Source organism: Arvicanthis niloticus, chromosome 9 (genome assembly GCF_011762505.2).
Source record: "Arvicanthis niloticus isolate mArvNil1 chromosome 9, mArvNil1.pat.X, whole genome shotgun sequence".
Taxonomy (NCBI): Eukaryota; Metazoa; Chordata; class Mammalia; order Rodentia; family Muridae; genus Arvicanthis; species Arvicanthis niloticus.
In genome coordinates this window covers 32,963,206-32,984,073 of record NC_047666.1, presented here as the reverse complement: position 1 = coordinate 32,984,073, position 20,868 = coordinate 32,963,206, and the positions used below count along the sequence as shown (strand labels likewise).

The 20,868-nt window shown below is 41.3% G+C and overlaps 1 long non-coding RNA gene across 8 annotated transcripts in view; it reads right to left on the bottom strand.

Moving 5' to 3' along the window:
* The window catches only part of LOC143443487 (uncharacterized), a 401,606-nt gene that overhangs the window by 109,087 nt on the left and 271,651 nt on the right, over nucleotides 1-20,868 (bottom strand). For 7 of the 8 annotated variants that reach the window (XR_013112531.1, XR_013112528.1, XR_013112532.1 and 4 more), the window contains one exon: nucleotides 10,042-10,463. This is a non-coding gene — a long non-coding RNA (uncharacterized LOC143443487). Of the gene's footprint in view, nucleotides 1-2,491; nucleotides 4,363-10,041; nucleotides 10,464-20,868 lie in introns of those variants that run through there. The other variant, XR_013112533.1, reaches the window with a different exon arrangement.

Sequence of the window (20,868 nt, the reverse complement as noted above, 5' to 3'; positions counted from 1 at the left end):
TCCCTATTTTATGCTCTGGCATGTTCAGGGTATCAGGTCTTATGTCGAGATCTTTGAATAGGAGTTGAGTTTTGCAGGGTGAGAGATAAGAATTCAGTGTAATTTTTCTGTATATTGAAATCCAGTTTTCCTAGCATTATTTGTTGAAAATAGTATCTTTTCTTCAACATATATTTTGGTATCTTTGTCAAGAATCAAGTAGTTGCATTTGTGTGGACTAATATCTGGGTCCTCTATTCTATTCCACTGATCTGTGTACCTATTTTTGTCTTTTTGTTTGTCTGTTTGTTTGATGTGTGTGTGTGTGTATCATGTTATTTTTAATATTGTATTTTTCTTTCCACCATGTTCTTTTTGTTTGAGATTGCTTTGGCTGTCCTTTGTTTTTTGTGCTGTCACATAAACTTCAAGATTGTTTTTCTATGTTTGTGAAGAATGGCCCTAGAATTTTGACTGGGATTATGATGAATCCTCAGATTGTTTTTCGTAGAATGACCAATTCCACATTACTAATTCTTCTAATCAATGAGCCACCTTCTAGTAGCTTCTTCAATTCCTTTCTTTAGAGCCTTAATGTTTGCATTGCAGAGGTCTTTCATCTCAGTTATGCTTATTCCTCTGAGTTATTTTTGTTTGTCTTATGGATGGTGTGGTGACTGTAAATGAGATTGTTTCTCTGATATGTTTTCCAGTGTGCTTGTCACTGGTACATGGGAAGTAATTTGTATGTGTTAGTTTTGGATAAGAGAAAGGGAAGGGGCTGTTGAGGGAGAGTTTACATAGAAGTACCCATCCAGCATGGTAGATAATGCTGCTCCCAGAAGACATGGATTATTGATGAAAATCTTAGTGCCAGACACAGGATACCTCCCTATGGGTCAGAAAGGCCCCAGAGGCATCCCAGACAATACATGAACTTGCCATTGTTCCTAGCTGCAGATGACACTAGATGGTAAGAGTCTATTGCTGAAGATTCCTTTTGGATGCAGGACGTAAAGAAACCTATTTCAAGCTAACTAGAACATATGCGACCTACTTACTACTGTACATTGTTCCATAAGACACAGTGCAGGCTGCTAGGGGAGAAAAGTTATCAGTGGTCTTACACAGCTCTGGACCATTCAGGCTACATACAGTATCAACCTGCTGGCAAGATGTGTATGCTGGTATAAGAGTGGCATGATGAGTAAAGGGTTATCTGCTTTTACTTGGCTATGAGGCATGCTCTGTAGGAGAGATTTCATACCTACTACTATAAACATGCTCAAAGCCCATGAGTGGGAAGATCATAGATTCTGGAGGAAACATACTGTTGTTCTGTTAAATGATCATGCTGTAAAACTGCCTTCGAAGTCTTTGTGTTAATATGTGTAGATTTGTGATGCTCTTAATTTTGATCATAGAAGCTTCTGTTTGCAGTGAGTTGTGGTTAATACAGAGACTCATAACTAGTCAAAATGCCAATTATAAATACCTCTGAGTGCTCAGTTACAAATGGATCATCTGTATCAATCATAAATTACCCAAAGTTCTAGGAACTTCACAGAAGGATGAGGAGAAGGAGGAGGAGAGGAAGGAGGAGGAGGAAGAGGAAAAAGGAGGAGGAGGAAGAGGAGTAAACAGATAGAGAGAGCTATAAAATGCTTTCTCTGGACATGATCATGCATGCATCAAGTCAAAGCAGGCGTGACTGCCTGCATAAGACCTGAACATGATCAAGCCAGTTCAACTTTCAGCATGGTTGGGTGAGGGGCTTCTGGGGCCCCACCCATGTCAGAGGAACTATTGGCAGTCTATAGCTACTGTAGGAAGGAGAGTCACCCTTCTTTGAATATATGGCTACTGCCAGGTTGTTTGTACCCCAGTGAATAGACACACACGTTCATATGGGCACTGACTAGATTTAGAGAATTATTAATTAAAGGAAAAAAAGTTTTAAAAAGGACATGAAGTTGAGAAAGAAATGGGATGGGAAGTTGGCAAGAGGTAGTGGTGAATGGATATGGTTCATATACATTGTATGAAGCTTTCAAAGAATAAAACAATATTTTTTAAACATCAGAAACAGAATACGACCTAAGATTTTTACCCCTATTTCTACATCCAAGGGAAATGAAAACATTGCATGCATAGAAATTTATACAAGAATTTTTATAACAGCAGTTATTAATAATAGCTCAGAGGAAAAAAAAGATCAATGCTTGTATCCATAAACAGGTAAACACATTTTGTTTGTACACAAAGTGAAATATTATATAACCACAAAAGGGAATGGAGTACTTATGGGTGAACTTTGAAAACACTCTAGTGAAAAACAGACATAAATCACATAATGTATGAATTTTTAAGTAAATCATCTAGAATAGATATATCATTGAGGGTGAAAGACTGTGTTTGCAAAGGGAAGAGGAAGAAGGTGTGTGTAATTTCTCTGAGGCCATAAAACATTCAAACCAAAGAAACTAAAGAATGTGAGGGCTGTACAACATGATGAGCAAAATAAAAGCCATGGAGTTCTCCGCTTTAATAAGTTTAGCATTACACAAATTTCACCTCAGTTAAAACATGATAAAGACAACAGTATTGGGTATGTACTCCTGGTAAGAACTGCGTAATAAAACAATGTACATGCACACACGTTATTGGATTTACAGAATGCTGAAATGTCATCCATTTGAAAACAGGAGCGTCTCTTCCTGTAAGCGGTGAAAGGTGACCCGTGAAGATGGTTCGCTACTCTCTTGACCCAGAAAATCCCACGAAATCTTGTAAATCACGAGGCTCAAACCTTCGTGTTCACTTTAAGAACACGCGGGAAACTGCTCAGTCCATCAAGGGCATGCACATCCGCAAAGCTACCAAGTACCTGAAGGATGTCACTTTAAAAAAACAATGTGTGCCCTTCCGTCGGTATAATGGTGGAGTTGGTAGGTGTGCCTAGGCGAAACAGTGGGGCTGGACACAGAGACGGTGGCCGAAGAAGAGTGCAGAGTTTTTGCTGCACATGCTTAAAAACGCAGAGAGTAATGCTGAGCTTAAGGGTTTAGATGTAGATTCTCTAGTCATTGAACACATCCAGGTGAACAAGGCACCTAAGATGCGCAGACGAACCTACAGAGCTCATGGCCGGATTAGTCCATACATGAGCTCCCCCTGCCACATTGAGATGATCCTCACTGAGAAGGGACAGATTGTTCCAAAGCCAGAAGAGGAGGTTGCACAGAAGAAAAAGATATCCCAGAAGAAACTGAAGAAACAAAAGCTCATGGCATGGGAATAAATTCAGCATAAAATAAATGCAGATAAAAGTAAAAAAAAAAAAAAAAAAAAAAAAAAAAGAAAAGAAAAAAAGAAAACAGGAGCATAAAAGACATGTACAAAACTGACACACAGCTCTCAGGTTAAGTAAAGATACCAGACAGCAATTGAAATCTTCAGGAAGGGATGGAGCAAATCAGACTCAGTAAAGGGGACAATCAATCTAATACCTTGCAAACATGAACTTATGTGAGTCTAGATCCTATATAATATGTACAATATGTAAAGTAATTACTAGAATTCATGTGAGGTTTGTAACATATAAATGGCAATATATAAAGTAAGATTACAAATATGGAGAGAGTGCTTATAAAATAGGATCAAATATTTTCATACAAAATACATTGTATGAAATTCATAAAGAATTAATAAAAGTATTTTAAAGCTCAAGTACCAGGTGATATCAGGGGTGTCCTGGAGGAAATCCCCAAACATTATAGGCCATCGGCATTGCTTTTTGGTTGCCTACCAGAACTTGATATTAAGATCCTATTGCTGAAGAAACCAGTTTGGTCACAGGACATGGAGAAATGAAGTTGGTATTTGAGGGGCGGTAGCTCGTGCGTGGGCAGGCGTGGGTCCTGTTGAACTGTTGTGGTTCCCATGTGTATGCCTCCCCAGTTGGTTGGAACCTCGGCTCTGGGAATTTGACTGAGTTCATGCCACTTGATGCTGGGCGGGCTCCACCTGGGCTTGGAAAAGTCTCAGCCTGAAGTCCCGCAGGGCTCCTGAGTGGGGGGTCTCTGACTGAGGCGACTGACCCAGAGGCCGGTGGTCTCGGTCCTTGGGCTCCCAGCGGTGGGAGCCACGGAAGAACCAAGCATGATGGCATATGGGCTGGCCCAGAGCGAGAGGAACCAGGGGGAGAGAAGCCCTTCCCCACCCCGCCAGTCTTGGTTGCGGCACTCCCTTGGCTGGATGAAGGCTGGCTCCGCTAGCTTGCTTGGATTGGCAGCCACCGCTGCGGGAATGTAGAGAAGTCCTCAGTGGGAGATTAAACAGCAGCTCAGTAGTCTAAGGCCCCCCTCCATGGTTCTCCACGGCCTGTCCGAAAGACACGAAGAAGTCCATGGTTTTAAAGGTTTATTGTCATGGTGGAAAGTGGATGAATCTGGCTGTACTTCTGAGTTTCTCAGGGCAGACCTGAGTTAAATCGGGAGGGAGAAAAGTCTGGGGAGGAATGTTTAATTGGTTATGCCCTCTTGCCTTAAGGAATCTCATTAATATGGAAATCTCTTGAGGCTGAGGCCTGTAGTCATGCCCTCTGCCTGTACTGGGTGACACAAACCTCTCTTTGGGAGGGGCTGTGGAGGGTTGAAACTAAGTGAAAGGAACCAGGGACCCAGGAGCAAAGCTGAACACCTTCTGTCCCATTAGAGTCCAGGATTCAAGGCCTGTGCTCCACCAGGCGCCCAGCTGCCTCTCACAGCCTACTGCCCCACAGGTACTGACCAGGAAGTTTTCTCTCTGTTGCTGAGGCCTCATAGTCCTGGAAGGAGGTATGTACTGCAGGCTGCTGGGACAATAGTCTTACTCAACTGTGAACTACTACAGTAACAGCAGTGTGACAAGCTATATTGATGGGCACAATTGTGACACAAATATCATGGCACCAACCAACTGCTTTCTGATTGGATTTAAGGACTGCTCTATAGGAGGAAATACAAGCCTGATACATACATCTGACCAGAACCCTTGGTTGGGGAGCTCACAAGCTCCATGAGTGAACCTATTACTTTTTTTTTTTTTTTTTTTTTTTTTTTTTTTTAATAGACTCTAGCGAACTGACATCTCGATTTCCCTATATTAGTGCAGCAATTACATCCCACAGGAGAAGTTTCTTTATGCAGCAAACATTAATTAGTACAGAAACTAACAGTCAGTAAAAGCGTCGAGAACTAGATTCCATGGAGTGTTCAGGCATAAGTAGGACACTGAATCACACCCACTCCTCCAAAGCTCAGGATCATTTTGGAAGTGGGAGCAGAGAATTGTAAGGACAAGAGAGTGGGGAGGATTGTAGGGAAGCAGTGTCTTCTGTATATGACAAGACCAGTGCACTCACAAATTCTCAGCAGCTGTGGTTGTCTGCCTAAGACCAGCACAAGATTAAGCCAGTCAACATTCCACCATAGAAAGGAAAGGTGTCATGAGTTCCCACCCCCGGATGAGCAGCTGTTGACGTTGGTGGCTTCTGGGGAAGGAGAAGTCCACATTCTTTAAGGGTGTGGCCACAACTACATTAACCATGCATTAGTGTATGACTCTACACCTATAAATATATAGACAGCATAAACTTTATTTTTAAAATAAAGACTTGAAGTTGAGAGGGGATGGAGAGTGAGAATAGATTCAGGAAGAATTAGAGGTATAAGTGGGGGGTAAATATGATTTTTAAAATATTGTATTTATGTATGACATTCTCAATAAAAACATATTTTTAAAATCAAAGAAATAAAAACAGTATACTATAAGATATCTAGTTCTTATAAAGGAAGGCAGCAAAAGAAGGATAAAAATTTATGAACAACATTTGAAGCATGGAAAGCTAAAAGCAAAGATGCAGAAATTAAGAAATTAGGTTCATTAAATTGAACCTTAATTACAAATAATTACCTGATCTTGTCAAAAGGCAGGAATTATCAGACTGTATTAAAACATGAAACAAGACCCAACTATACACTGCATAAAGAAAACACACTTTAAATACAAAGATTCTCATAGGCTGAAAGCAATAAGAAGGGAAAAGATGAACCATGCAAACAGCAACCCTGAGAGATTGCATTAATATCAGACAAAAGGGACTTTGAAATAGGAGCTAGAGAAGGAAAGACCACCCAGGAAGAAGACTGGGGTATCGAGGAGCAAAAAAGTGTGGGGCAAGACTCTGGAAATTCTCAAATTAAGAACTAGGACAAAGAGGAAAGAAAGGTTTTGAAAAAGAAAACCCATACTACAGCATTTTTCTAAGCCACTGTAGAAAATGCACACATTAGAACCCTTTAGACCAAGGCATAAGTTTGCAGGAAGTGAGCCATCTGCTCCTCATTGACCCTGCTGCATCTGACAAATGAAGAAATGATAGTAATAGTGACTTCCCAAGCCAGAGGAATAATGGAACAAAGCTGAATCTCAACCCTTCTTTCTTTCTCTGCCTCTGTCTTGTCTTCCCTCCCTTCCCTCTGTTCCCGGCTCCTACCTCTCCTCCTAGTTCCCGTCATGCTCATGGGTCTTTGAATTAGTCAAGGTTCTCTAAGAGTAACAACTTAGAAATGAATCTCCCTATATATAAAAAGGGGATTTATTAGAACAGCTTCCAGGCTGTGCTTTTAGCTAGTCCAACAATGGCTGCCTATTAATGAAAGGTCTAGGAATCCAATGGTTGTTCAGTCCACAAGGCTGAATGCTTCAGTTGCTCTTCAATGTATGCTGGAATCCTGAAGAAGCAGACTCTAATGCCAGTGACAACATGAACTTGCTACTGAGGCAAGCAGGCAAAGAGTGAAAGCATCCTTCTTCCATGTGGTTAGAGGTGGGTCTTCCTACCTTGGAAGATCTGGATTAAAGGTAAATCTTCCCACCTCAAAGATCAAGATTAGAAGTGGATCTTCCCACTTCAAAAACAGGTGTTCCCCATTTGGAAGTTTTAGTTAATTCCAGTTGTAGTTAAGTTGACAAACAAGAATAGCCATCACAGTCTCCATCACTATTTTGGGGACCTCAAGATTGTAGTAGTGCATGGGGACCAGGATCTTGGTAAAGCATTCAGATTCTGAATCAGTGGAAGAATTCAGAGTGTTCTTCAGTTATCTACTCCTTTGTGGATGACTGGATTTTAACTTCCTTATCTTTCAAAAGAGAAGGCACTACACTCTTAGGGAGATGTAACTTCTAAGGAATGAATGAGAAAAGCACCCTACTTTAAGGGGTTTAGGCATTGTATTGAAGATCACAGCCACTCTATCAAGGACTTCAAGACCCGAGGAGACCCTAGGGGACTTTAAAAAAGTAATGCCCCTTCGGTAAGAACTTGTTCCATAGGTAGAGAGAAATTAGGGAGAGACCAAAGCCTCTACCACATTGTGGATTAGATGCTAAAGAAGACCCACTGCAAACCTAACAATGACTTCAGATGTTAGGCCCCACTAATGTTTATGTGAAAGCAAATGCACAGGCACTCTTTTGCTGTGGAAATGCCAATGATTCCTGATTGTCTGGACATTTCAAGTGTTGCTGTTGATGCATGACATCAATGCCCTTGGGTGGCTTTTATTTGGAAAAGCCATCAACAAACAGATCCTTTCATTCTCAGAGGTCCATGAGAATTCAATAGAGATAAGCTGAGTTTATGGTTTGTATCCTTCATAATGGTTTCCATGCTTCCTCACTGGCATTATCTGCAATAAGAATCTGACCCCAGTGCTAGTCTACTACAGTAGAGGCAAATTCCTTTATTTAAGGAGGAGGAAGAGGAGGGGGGAAATAAAAAAGGCTCTTATATACAGGATTGTTTCTAGTAATGGTAAAAAGTAATTGTTTAGAATAGTAAAGCATTATCACAATAAATGCAACCAGAGCCAGATCTTCTTGGAACATAAGCAATGATAAGAAAAAAGATTATACAGTTTGGAAAGCCTGCCATGGGTTAGTGCAGAATATCTCATACAATTTGCAAATGAAGAGTGAATGGAACATGGGACACTGTACGCAGATTTATCAGTCCCTTCCCACTGTCATGCGAGCATGAGAGAGTGAGATAAACATTTGCTATATATAAACTCCAGCATGTTATGCTGTTGCGCTGGGCTGGAGTTTCATGTCACACGTCTCATTTCTGTTTTCAGTTCTTAGCAATTGGGCACAGTAAGAATTCTGATGCTCAGCTGAAGGTGACCAGAAGAGTTGTTGGCCACTCTTCTTCTTCTTCTTTTTTTTTTATTACTATTAATAGAAGAATGACATTATAGATGCATATGCCCTGCTGTTCTGTTGATTTGATATAGAGAACATTCAGATAGCTTGGTGCTCATGAAAAGGACTGAGTCACTATCAACAATGCTCTCTATAGGACATTGTGAGTGAACTAAATTGGACTATTGAAGTGCACTGAGCAAGTAGATGCTCATGTACATGCATGTTTCTGTGAGTGCACATGTATGTTTCTGTGAGTGCACATGTATGTTTCTGTGAGTGCACATGCATGTTTCTGTGAGTGCACATGTATGTTTCTGTGAGTGCACATGTATGTTTCTGTGAGTGCACATGTATGTTTCTGTGAGTGCACATGCATGTTTCTGTGAGTGCACATGTATGTTTCTGTGAGTGCACATGTATGTTTCTGTGAGTGCACATGTATGTTTCTGTGAGTGCACATGTATGTTTCTGTGAGTGCACATGTATGTTTCTGTGAGTGCATATGTATGTATAGTACCTGTACCTTTGTGAAATCCAGAGATCAACCACAGGTTTAAGTCTTCAGAAATCAGCCATACTCCACTCTTACTTGGACTGGTGGCTCACCTACTAAAATTAGACTAAATGGCCAGCCCCAGGAGCCAGCTCTCTCTCCCTGTTCAGCACTGGGGTTCCAAATGCATGCCACCATCATTCCTGATATTTTTAGGTAGGTTCTGGGAATTGAACTCGGGATCTCATGCTTATGCTGCAAGTTTCCCAACTAAACATCCCCCAGCCCCTTTATCCTCTCTGAGTTTGGTGTTTATGATGTGGAAAGTAAGAAGCATCACAACTTCCCAGAAGCACTTATAAAAGTAAAGGGAGACTAGAGGAAAGGGAAAACCCTAAACCCTTGCTGCTATAATCATCACATCTTTACATGTTTAAAAAAAACTTTAGTTTTAACTAGTTTGAACATGCATGGTGCTATTAAGAAAGAGAAAATTGGAGCTGGAGAGATGGCTCAGTGGTGAAGAACAGTTGGCTGTTCTTCCAGAGGATCCAGGTTCAATCTTAGCCCCCACATTGCAGCTCACAACTGTCTATAACTCCAGTTCCAGGGCTTCTGACACCCACCCACAGACATATATTCAGGCAAATGCTAACATACATAGAATACAAATAATCTTTTTTAAAACTGAAAGAGAAAAATAAGCTTGCTGACATTTATAGCCAACTTGTTTATCACCAAAAGTGTTTACTTTGTGTATGCAACATATTAATATTACATCAAAGTAAAATATCCATTCTTATTTCTGAAGACTATGGACCAGCTTGAGTATAACATATTTTTCTGAGTATAAGTGAGGGGTAATAACATTGAATATAGAAAACCACTCTTAAAACACAGCCCAGTTTTATTAGAGCCTAATCTTTTTCTTGAGATTTTTCTTATTTCACTGTAAAGATTTTATCCTTTAAAACTTCAGTCATTAATAAGAGTCCCATGTCATTATAACCTGTTTGGCTTCGTGCTAAAGCTTTGTAGTGGCAATGCTTCTCAATCACAGCAGCATTGCCTCAAACGGCTCACATCAGTGTGCAGATGGGCCCGTGTAACATGATTTTTAAGTCCCCAAATCCAAGAGACTACTGACTGAATTGACTCGACAAAAATACCTCCCGTTTTGAGAGATCACCAGGAAAGCCGAAACAAATCAGCTTCCCAAATGCTTTCCTCATGACTCCGTAGTTATTCTTCCCTGTAACCTTCCAACAGAGGCACCACCAATATGGCTACTTAAAGAAGGGAACGGGTTTACATACCTGTGAAATGGTAGTTTACAGAAAGGGCTACATCAGGAACCACTCACTCACTGCCCATATCAAACTGGGATGAGCCCTGCCTGTTTTCAGTGGATGGTCATTTCCTCCTCAGTGCCAATGATCAGATCAATGGTGCTTCTTAAACTGTCCAGGAATCCAAAGCAGGATTGACAGGAAATGACTTCCTTTTCTTCTCATTCAGTCAAATAGAATAGTCATCGGCTTCCTGTAAGGCGGCAGCATCAGTAAATAGCACAATAGCGTCAAATATTCTGGTTGTCATTCCTGCTTTGGAAAGCATCCTTGGAATCTTAGAATTATCTCTTCTAAACTGAAAGGAACATAACTCACTGGTATTTGTCTCATCTTGGAACGTGGATTCCTTTGAGAATCTGCAGAAGTGATGCTGTAGCTTCTTGTCCCTGAAAAATACACAAAATTAAAAAGCTTCCGTTAATTATTCCCGTTCACAAACCTACTTTTGCCTGAAACAGACCCAAGACCACAAAGTTGCATGTCCATGTTCCTGGAACTCTGACCTTGGTTCCTCTTCAAATTCTTCATTGCTGCCTTTTACAAGGACTTTCTTCATGTGTCCTATGGTTACCTGAAGAAATCACATTCAGGTTTTGTTGTGGTTTAGCTTTCTTCACCCCGTAAAAATCTTCCCTATTCAACAGTGAGATTGGTTTCACTGTTGGGAAAGTCTCACAGAATTTCGTTTTGCTGGTGCCTTCTGTGAGGTGGAGAGCTTTCAAGTGGTCCTAGCTGTACCCAGAACACACAATATTTCTCTGGCACTTTTATGATCAAGCCTATTTCCCTTCTCGGTACTGAAAGCTCATGCATACACACAGCATTTAAATCCATTTTCATCTTGACAGTTGCAATCTCCACATGACTTTCCTCAAGGCAGTTGTTTCAACGCCACACTTTTTTTTTTTTACATCAGTTCTATTGGGAGGAGAAGATGGACCAATGGGTAATAACAATTCTTTTTATAAGAATGAGAACCTGAGTCCAAATCCCTGGCACTCACATAAAAGGTATGATATAGGGCATATGACTGCAACCCCAGGCCTGGGGGAGGAACCACGAGAGGAACACTTGGGTTTGCTAGCCACCAGCCTAGTTCCAGGTTTGATGAGAGAGACCCTGTCTTGAAGTAGTAAGGTAGGGAGTGGTGGCCACCTCTGCCCTCTGCACATACATCACGCCCTGTGTGCCAGTACCACACACACACTATAAAATAAAAAATTATCAGTACTGCCACTCAATCAAGTGGTTCTCCTTCAGAAACTACCATAGTTTTATTCATTTTTCGAAGCAGGGGTCACTTCTCCTTGGATTCTATTTTGATCGATTACATTAAACTCCCCATCCACGTATCCTCTTCCTGATTCTTAAAGCGGGTGAGCCTGTGTCCATGTGGGTGTTAGTGGTAGATCCTCCTTTCCTTTTCATGCAACCACCACTTAATACCGCCAAGCAGGTTTGTGGTTCATTATTGACTCTGCCCCACCTCTTGATTACTCAGTTTAAATGAAGACTGGTTGAAAGGAGAAAGAAAAAAAGAAAAAAGAAAAAAGAAAATATCATCATTTCCAAAAGGAGGCCAAATTATCAGACGTTTCAGTAGTTGACTAACTTCTATTTTCTTCCACTGTAGAGAAAACATTGGAAGATTGCCTTTCAGAGCAATAAGAGTATAATACTCGGACCAAACCAACCAGGCTCTTTGTGTTAAATGAATATTCCAGGAGCCTAAGACAGAGAGTTTCTTCCATTTCGATGCTCAGCCCTAAATGCCTCCTGGTTGTAATTAAGTACTTCAAAGTCTTCCACACACCCTTTTAGAAATGACTGCCCCCAATACAAAATGATGTCCAATCAGATGTAAATCATCCCACAGCAGGGAGAGAAAGAGAGGCTGGGGAAGCAGTAAGCACTTGGACTAATCAGAAAGTCTGGTCCCCTGATGAGGATTTTCGTTGTTTCTCATTTGTCATTCTAGCCACTGAGGTCTCAAGTGGCCAATTTGCTCCCTATTGGTAATCAGCTAGTTATTTTTACTCCCAGTCCTCCCTCTGGGACTGTCAGCCGACTTGGAGCAATTCATCGCCCATTTGGGCCAAACTCTTCTATGACAGGAAGTGAGGGAAGAAAGATATTCTTCTGCAAAAGATAAAAATCAAGGAATATTTCATCATTTACATTCAGTTTTTAAACAATGATTTCCCCGATGAAGTAAGTGAAATAATGACACAACTGGGTAGATTTGGGGAAAGAAAGCTCCAGGCTATGTACATTATGCAATGGAAATGGTCTCCGGCTGTGAAGTTTGCTACTCTGAGATGACTTGTTCTTAGATTGTCTTTACAACTCCCCAAAGAGCATCGTCTTACACTCATTACTTACTTTGCAGGAAGCTGCCTCTATGAAAATTATAAATGCAGAAAGGAGCATATTAAGACTGTAGGAGACATTAGTGGTTATCCTAAACCATGCTGCCCTGCCACCTGGGAGGAAGGTAGCCTTTGCCGGTTATTTGCTCTGAAACAGGACAGTTACTGTGTTACAGAACATTCCTTCTTCATTTGCAGCCCTCCCCCAGCCCCCAGGACTACTCACTTACAGCCTCTCACTTTAAAGTGCCTCTTGCGTTTCCTTTCTTCCTTCCCTCTAGCAGTTGCAGTCTGTCTCTAACGAAATCATTTCCAAATATGTTTTTAGGTGTTTTGTTTCTCTGAGTTCACCTTGGGAGCCATGCAAAGGTTGACTCTGCCACTCATGGCAGCTGACTCTCTGATGTCAGTGCATTGTCTGATGAGTAGATTGTCTGTGTTGATCTCTGCTCAGATTTCCCTCAGCTATTCTAAAAACCCAAATTTCAAACCCTCAGGGCCACCTGTTCCCCACAGCCAGTGGTTCATGTTCTCCAAGTCCAGGCTCAGCCTTGAGAGAGATGTTAGTATGACACAAATTGGCATTTTCTTGGCATTTCCTTTGCCCATAGACAGCTCTTTATTCCTTGGAAGGAAACTGAGAGTTGAATGGCTCTTCTAGCTGTTTCCTTAGAGACTGCATTTGGGCAGCAACATGATCTGAATCTTGAAATGTTTATCTTTCTCCACCAATTTCACTGTCTTGAACCCTTTCCTGTGTCTTTACAGTTTATAAATGCTGTCCTATGTAACTTTACTTTTAGGTGTGCCTATCTATAAGGAAAATGCAAAGAGACAGAGAAAGCACGTTTACATACCCATATCAAGTGGTCTACCTTTTCATCTGTTAATTCCCTCCATGCACAGCTATTTGCACACTGGGTGATATCACCCAACAGCTGTCTTGGACTAGAAACTGAAATGCTTGTAGATTTCCAGTCTTTTGTCTTACCTACCCAACAATTTGTCTCCTTTCCAAAATGCTAGAGTAACAAAGGAACGCTTGGCTTCCTTTGCTGAGAACTGAATCCTATAGCTTTAAAGAAACAATTTCACAACTTATCCAGTGTTTTATTATAATTGTCAAATTTAGTTTGTAATCGTCAAACTTAATTCTAAATTTGCTTTCAAGAATCATTAACTGTGATGTCTTATGAATATAAACTTTGCTATTTAGTGAAAAAGAAAAACAGATTTTTATAAAAGTCTGTTTTCCAATCTGCAGTTTGGAAAGAGGACATGTGTGTGTGTGTGTGTGTGTGTGTGTGTGTGTGTGTGTGTGTGGTATATATGTGTGTGTAGGAGTGTATACGGGTATGTGTGTGTATGCGCGGGTATATGTATGTGTGTGTTGGTATATAGGTGTCTGTGGGTGTGTATGTGTGTATATGTGTGTTGGGGTGTGTGTATGTGTGTGTATGTATGTGTGTGTGAATATGTGTATATTATGTTTGTATATGTGTGTATTATGTTTGTGTATGTGTGTGTATGTGTGTGTATTGTGTTTGCATATGTGTGTGTGTGTGTATTGGTGTATATGTGTAGCGAGGTGTAGTGAGAGGGATGATACTTTATTTGCCCAGTGTCCCCAAGTTGACCTAAATGAGAACCTTTATATCTGGTATATTATAGGCTTGTAGATCCCTTAGTTACAATGAACAGAGCTTTCTGTGTCCCATTTTACACAAAATTAATCTGTTTAATTACTTATTATTCTTTAATGAGTATCATTATTATCCATCCTTACTAAATGATACAATATTACACACATACATACAAATGCTTTCTCAGAGAAAATATGCTTTTTCTGAGATTCTTTCTATTCCTCCTGATCTACTCTTTCATCTTGGTCTCTGTCATCCCAACAATATCCACCCTCAGCTTCTTGTCTCTATTTTGGCCATTGTTTTCATTCTCTTTATACTCCAAAATATTTGTTTATGTAAGAGTCAGACGGTTGCCACTGTAGGCTTCTCCAGACTGCCACTGAATTACCTGGGGCCATGTAGACATTATTTGCAGCTCAACACATTCCTACAAACATTGTCTGTTTAACCAACACCCAGACTGAGGAAAAGAATCCCAAAATTAAAGAGCACTTGACCTAATCCTAATAAACAAAACAGGAGCTCACATTTTGCTGTCTCCCCACTCCCCTTTTATCTATTTAATTTTATAGATTAAAAAAAATAGGCTTAATGAAAGGTTCAGAAAGAACAATCCAAGCCAAGTGAAATTAAACAACAGAACTGGTCCTTTGTCTCAGATCAGTTGAAAAGAACTCAGGCTGATGATCTAAGACCCTATCAGATTTTGTGCCTGTCTATTCTCAGTTGCTAAAAGATCCTTCCTGTGAGGTAGATGAGTCCTTCCCAGGGGACTCAGATCTCCCAAGCAGTCAGGATTGCACCCCTACATCACACTTCCTTGCAGGAAGCTGTCATACTTTCTACAAAACCATTTCTTTGGGTTTAAATGAAGTTAAAACAGCATGACTCTTCAGGGACTTAAGAGTCTTCCTTTCCCTTGGGGTCCTTGCCTTGAAAATGTCAGTAAAGCTTAAAAATAACCAGGGAAAGGCTCCCTGGCTGAAGACCAACCTCCAGTACAACGATTACATCATGAGCTACATCATAGAAATTATTTTCCTGGTTCTTATAAGACTGTACTTATCTTCCTCTCGTGTTAAAATCATGTGCAGATGTCAAACTTTCCTGTTCTGAATGGGTACAAGCTGTAATATTGCCATTCAAGGACTTCCAGTAGTGGCGAAAGAAAAATTACGAACCAACTCCCCTCAGAGAGGAAGTGCCTATTCAAACAGCCGCTGTTGGCTGTGAGCACAAGCAGTGGTTACCTTCTTCCTACCAGGAATGACACAGTGTCCAGCACTGTTGCCTGTACAATCACAGGCTGTTAATATTGGCATGACAAGAGGATACTTGGCAAATGCAGCATTTGGCATAGTCACACTTATCCCATAAGCACTTGGGGAAAGAATTAGGTACGTGCATTTCTCCCAAGTTTTTCCTCACTGCTGGAATGGATTATGGCCAGGCAAGAAGTAGTACACACACTGCAGACAGGACAGGCCTTTGCTGGGCCAACTGATATGTTCCTCTCCCATTTTGCGTCTAAGATTGAAGAAAGAGCCAGCAGAATTACCATTTGGTTCATACTTTCTTTGCCTCCCAAGAACCTCACTTTCTACACTCTGCTGCCTGCTCTTTGCCCGGGTCACATTTGGGATGGAATAACTGGAGATTCCCAGAAAGCTCCTCCCTGAATGCAGTTTCTTTCACCTTTCCCACAGTCCTTGTCTTTGAGGTCAAGACAAGACACTCTTGATTGTGGCGATGGGGCTGTATTTCTGCCAAGAGCTCTGCCTAGATGTCACTTGAGAAATACTGGACAGATGAATTCCCCTCCAGACTACTGACTCCAAAGTAGGCTGTCCCTTCTGTGGAAATACTGATGACGTTTCAATGTGACCCTTACAAGAATCTCCTTTCAAAACACCAGTAACCGTCATGAGGATGGTGCATTATTTTTCTAGTTGTTATGATAAAATACATGACAAGCAACTTACGGTAGAATGGCTTTATTTTGACTCACAGTTTGAGGGTGCAGCAAGCTCAGCATGATGTAGAAGGTATCATGGCAGGAGCTTGAGACATCCACAGTCAGGAAGAAGAGAGCAATGAATGGTGCTGCTTAGTCATTCTCCCTTTCTTTATGGCTGGATTTCCCCACTCTCTTAACCTAATCTAGAAGCTTGCTTACAGGCATGCCCAGAAGTTGATCTCCTCTGATTCCAGATCCTGTCAAATTGGCACTGTTAACTGTCACAGATGGCATTTAAATCATTGCTATGACATCATTACTTTATTCCTTTCTGCATTTTACCCTCACATTTGTAGGTCTTATCTAAAGCCTGGCACCGTGCACTGGACCAAGTGGACAGCTTTTAAGAGGGTACACGTAGTCCCTTCCTTATAGAGCCTCATTTGCCAGGACACAGACGTTATTCTGGCAGATATATCTAAGTATGATAAGTGTAGAATCTTACCAAGAAAGGTTCCAAAGGACTGGGGGCTGGGACCTTGACTAAGCAACCTGGGTTATCAGATACTTTCCTGTGTGCTGCTCCTAATGAGGATAGTACACACTGGCAGGCACTGGAGAACACTAAGGTCTCATTATTATGTCTCTCTGGGGATCTCAGCTGTAACATGTCCTAAGGTGGCTACCTTCTGATGAGGTTCACATTATACCTTGGGGTAAACTTAAATCCAAATTAAGACAAGAATATAGAGGAAGGTGAAAAGGTAGACAGACAATAGAGTCAGAGAGAGAGAGAGAGAGAGAGAGAGAGAGAGAGAGAGAGAGAGAGAGAGAGAGAGAATATGAATGTGATCATGTTGAACTTTCAAATAATCCTATCAGCAGACATTCTTCCTTGTCTGGGAGAAAACATACTTAAAGCTTGACTCAAGACACCTGGACATGAGTCACACACATTATGCTCCCATCACACATGAACTCTGGCTTTGGACATGCTGTCTCTGTGTCCTCATTTGTACTCCAAAGACTGGGCTGTTTCAGCACTAGAATAAGATAAGCAAGCTAATGCCAGCAGCCGTGCTTTCAGTGTATAGAAATACTTGGAAACCCTCCTCCTCCTCCTCCTCCTCCTCCTCCTCCTCCTCCTCCTCGTCCTCCTCCTCCTCCTCCTCCTCTTCCTCCTTCTCTTCCTCCTCCTCCTCCTCCTCTTCCTCCTCCTCCTCCTCCTCTTCCTCCTCCTCTTCCTCCTCTTCCTCCTCCTCCTCACTGCTCCTCATGTAAATGAACATGTGTCCAGTGCATGGAAAGGAGTACTCTCTGCCTTAGACTTGCTGGAGTTGAAAAGCAAATGAGACTGTGGAACTCTGTGGTATCCAGAAAGAGGGGATGTGCAGATTTTCCTCTACAATATTTCCTTTCTCATCATCTCCAGTGCATGTCTGTGGTGTTCCTGATATCTCTAAGCTTTCTCATGCCAGTCACTTCCCGTCTGTGCTGGTCTAGCTTGATAAGCTTGCTATCTAGTGACCATATTCAAGCTCGCAGGAGTCATAATGAATGTTCTTTGGCATGTGATCATTAATGTCTTCACAAGGCTATAGGGAGATAGGGCATCCTTGTTTGTCCAAGTATATTTACATTTGGCAGGCAAAGTCCTTCTAGACCATGCTGCTCTGAGAGCCCATGGGGGTAAAGGATTGAAGCATGAGTAGATGAGGTCAGACTTAGGGGAGTCCATTGATTAACTCCATACTTGCCAAGTCAAAAGCAATACTCCAAGTTTGAGAATGGTTAGTTCTTCTTGGGTACCTAGAAGGATGATAAACTTCCCACCTTCAGTGCTGGATTATCTTATTCTACTGTTCATTATCAGGAACGCATTCCTCTTGGGGAATGGAGAACAATGAACTCTTAGGTACTGTTCTACTTTAGGTTTCAAATAATCCCTCCCTCCCCACCCTCCAAAAGGCTTATTGTAAAACTCTCCCTCTCCAGCTTCTGGTGCTACAGAAAGTTGATTGAACCACAGGGACTCCATATTCATCAATGGATCCATCTATTTATGGATTTGTAATGTGATATCATTGGGAATGCTGGAAACTTAGAAGAGTGGGGCCAACTTGGAGGAAGTAAGTCACTGAATTGTGTTCTTGGTGGCTATGTCTTGTTGATGGGTACTTTGGGCACCCAAGAGGTGAACAGCTGTGCCCTCATATGCTCTTCCATTGTGACATTCCATCTCACCACAGACCATAAACAATGGAGCCAGCTGAATGAAGATTATAGTTATAACATCTGAAACTATAAGCCAAAATATATTTCCTCCTTTTAAGTGTTCTCTCAGGTATTATACTTGGGAATTGTTTCTCCAGATCTGTTGTCTGCCCCGCTCAAGAACAAACCATTATCAAGCATCGTGTAAGAGAGGATGATCAAGAACAGGGAGAGAAGCAAGCATCCAGATTCGGATGATCTGGTCTCTCAGGGAGTGATAAGGTGACTCTTACTTGAGTCATGGATAACTGCTCCACAGTTCTTCCTCACTTTATGGCTCTCATCAGTCCAGGAAAGAAGAATGAACAAGGAGGGACAGTGTGGTAGTAGGTCAGCATGGTAAAAGGGCAACCGGATGTGAAGAAAGGCAGCTTTCTGGAAGGAAGGGCAGAATGGTGGAAGTCTGAAGAACAGAGCTGAGTTGGATCTGAGTCTACAATCCAGATATACATCACTTAGTAACTGTAATCTTGAACAGTCTCTTGTCCTTGTTGAGACCCAACTTCCTCATCTGAGAAATGGATGATACTATTCTAGAGCTACTGTAATAACTCCAAGTCAAACTACTAAGAAAGTACTCACCATAGCTCAGGACATATACTAGGTACTTAATCTGCAGTAGGCTTTTTTTTTTTTAATCCATTCATTTGAGAGGTCATTGTGACCACAGGATAGTTTAGACCTCTTAAAAATCTTTCCTTCTTTCCTCAAAGAGGACTTTTATCATGGGCTCTTGTCTTAACTGCCCTATTTAGACTGTAAGCCACTCTCCACTGTTGTATGCTACCTTGTTTCTTTCCCATGGGACCTTTATGTCTAGTGGGTCACACAACTGACTTAGATTCTTTATGTCCATTCTGTCTCATAATGACATGGACTATTGCCTGTAACACATTACATGAAAACATGACACATAGTGGGTGCTAAGCAATATCTACTGGTTGAACTAAAGACTGAAGAAAGCATTTAAGTATGGGTCCAAGGCTTGTGATTCCTGGCACTATGAATGTAAGGTTTGAGAAATTCCTAACAACCTGTCTTCTCATCCATAAGAAACTAATGATGCTTTTTTTTTTTTTTTTTTTTTTTTTTTTTGCTAGACACAGAGCACCACAGACCAAGCATGCCTGCCAATGGCAGTCTACCATCTTTCAAAATAAGAAAAGGATCTGGGAGAAAATATCAAAAAGAATCTCTATCCATACTGCAAGAACATCAGTGTAGGCTTCAAGATTCCCCAGAGAGACAACTAAGACACATATATTGACAAGAAATATCTCTGCAAATGTCTTCATCTGAGGGAGGCACATGTCTGTTATGGTAACCAAGATGAAGAGGCAGGAGCATTGCCATTTTTCAAGACCATCTCCACTGTATCCACAGGAACAACTGCTTCAGGAGGCAGCATTAGAATGTGCCTGTGTACCTTTCCTCTGCTTTAGGGATGTAAAGATGAGCAACATCATTACCACGGTCCAGGGCAGGGTCCCGAATAGGACTGTGCTCTTCAGCATCTTGGGGTTACTATCAAAAAGCAGTTCTGTGAGGTCTGAATGGTGGGAAAGTTGTTTTCCCACTCAAAGAAAAACTAAATATCAACAAGTAGTGATGGCGATGATGTCCACCAATCAGAGAGTGAAGTGAGAGAATTCGTGCATTGGGCCAAATCTCTGGAGCATAACTACTAGCCAGAACAATTAAAATATGTGTCAAATAGTTTCTTGATTTATAACCTAGAATATACACAAATAAACCTTCTTCCAAACGTCTTTAGCCTGTCATTTGGTGGTCAGTGGGAAGCCCAGAGGCTGTCATAGGTTTGGCCCACAGTTTGAGTGGTGCTGGGATTATGTCAGTGTAGCTGCCCACAGACCTGTCATGTTCCTAACAGTCTGTCTTGTGATGGAAATGAGAATCATTGTCACTGGTTAAGAACCTGATAATCCTACAGTTTCTCAAATACAGACCAAGGCTTTTCATGCCATCAGGCATTATCATCTGTAAGTGTGTGTGTGTGTGTGTGTGTTTGTGTGTGTTTATGAATAACTGCATCCCTGAGGCTGGGGGTGTGCAAGAGCCACATGAGTTTCTGGCAAATGAAGAAGGCAGCTGTCACACTTTCCTATGCTCCTTCCACTCATGTGAAAACCTTAAGATAGATTATTGGAATGCATTAAAATGATGTGTGGAGATGTGGGGAGATGGCTCAGCAGTTAAGAGCACCAGATGCTCTTGCAGAGAATCTGGGTTCCATTCCCACCACCCACATGGCAGTTCACAACTGTCTGTAATGCCAGTTTTAGGGAATCCAACATCGTTATATAAATATACATGCAGGCAAAACATTAATACATGAAATTTAAAATAAATAAATAAATAATTTTTTAAAAAGATAAAAATGAAGCCTAAAGCCACCTCAAGCCTTTGGGGAAGCTGAACCTTTCTGGGAGTAATTAAAAGTAACATTTGTTTGTGTGTCAGGTACGTTCTATATAGTAGTCATTGATCTGGCCATTTGCTCAGCCATTTGCTTGTTTAACATGGA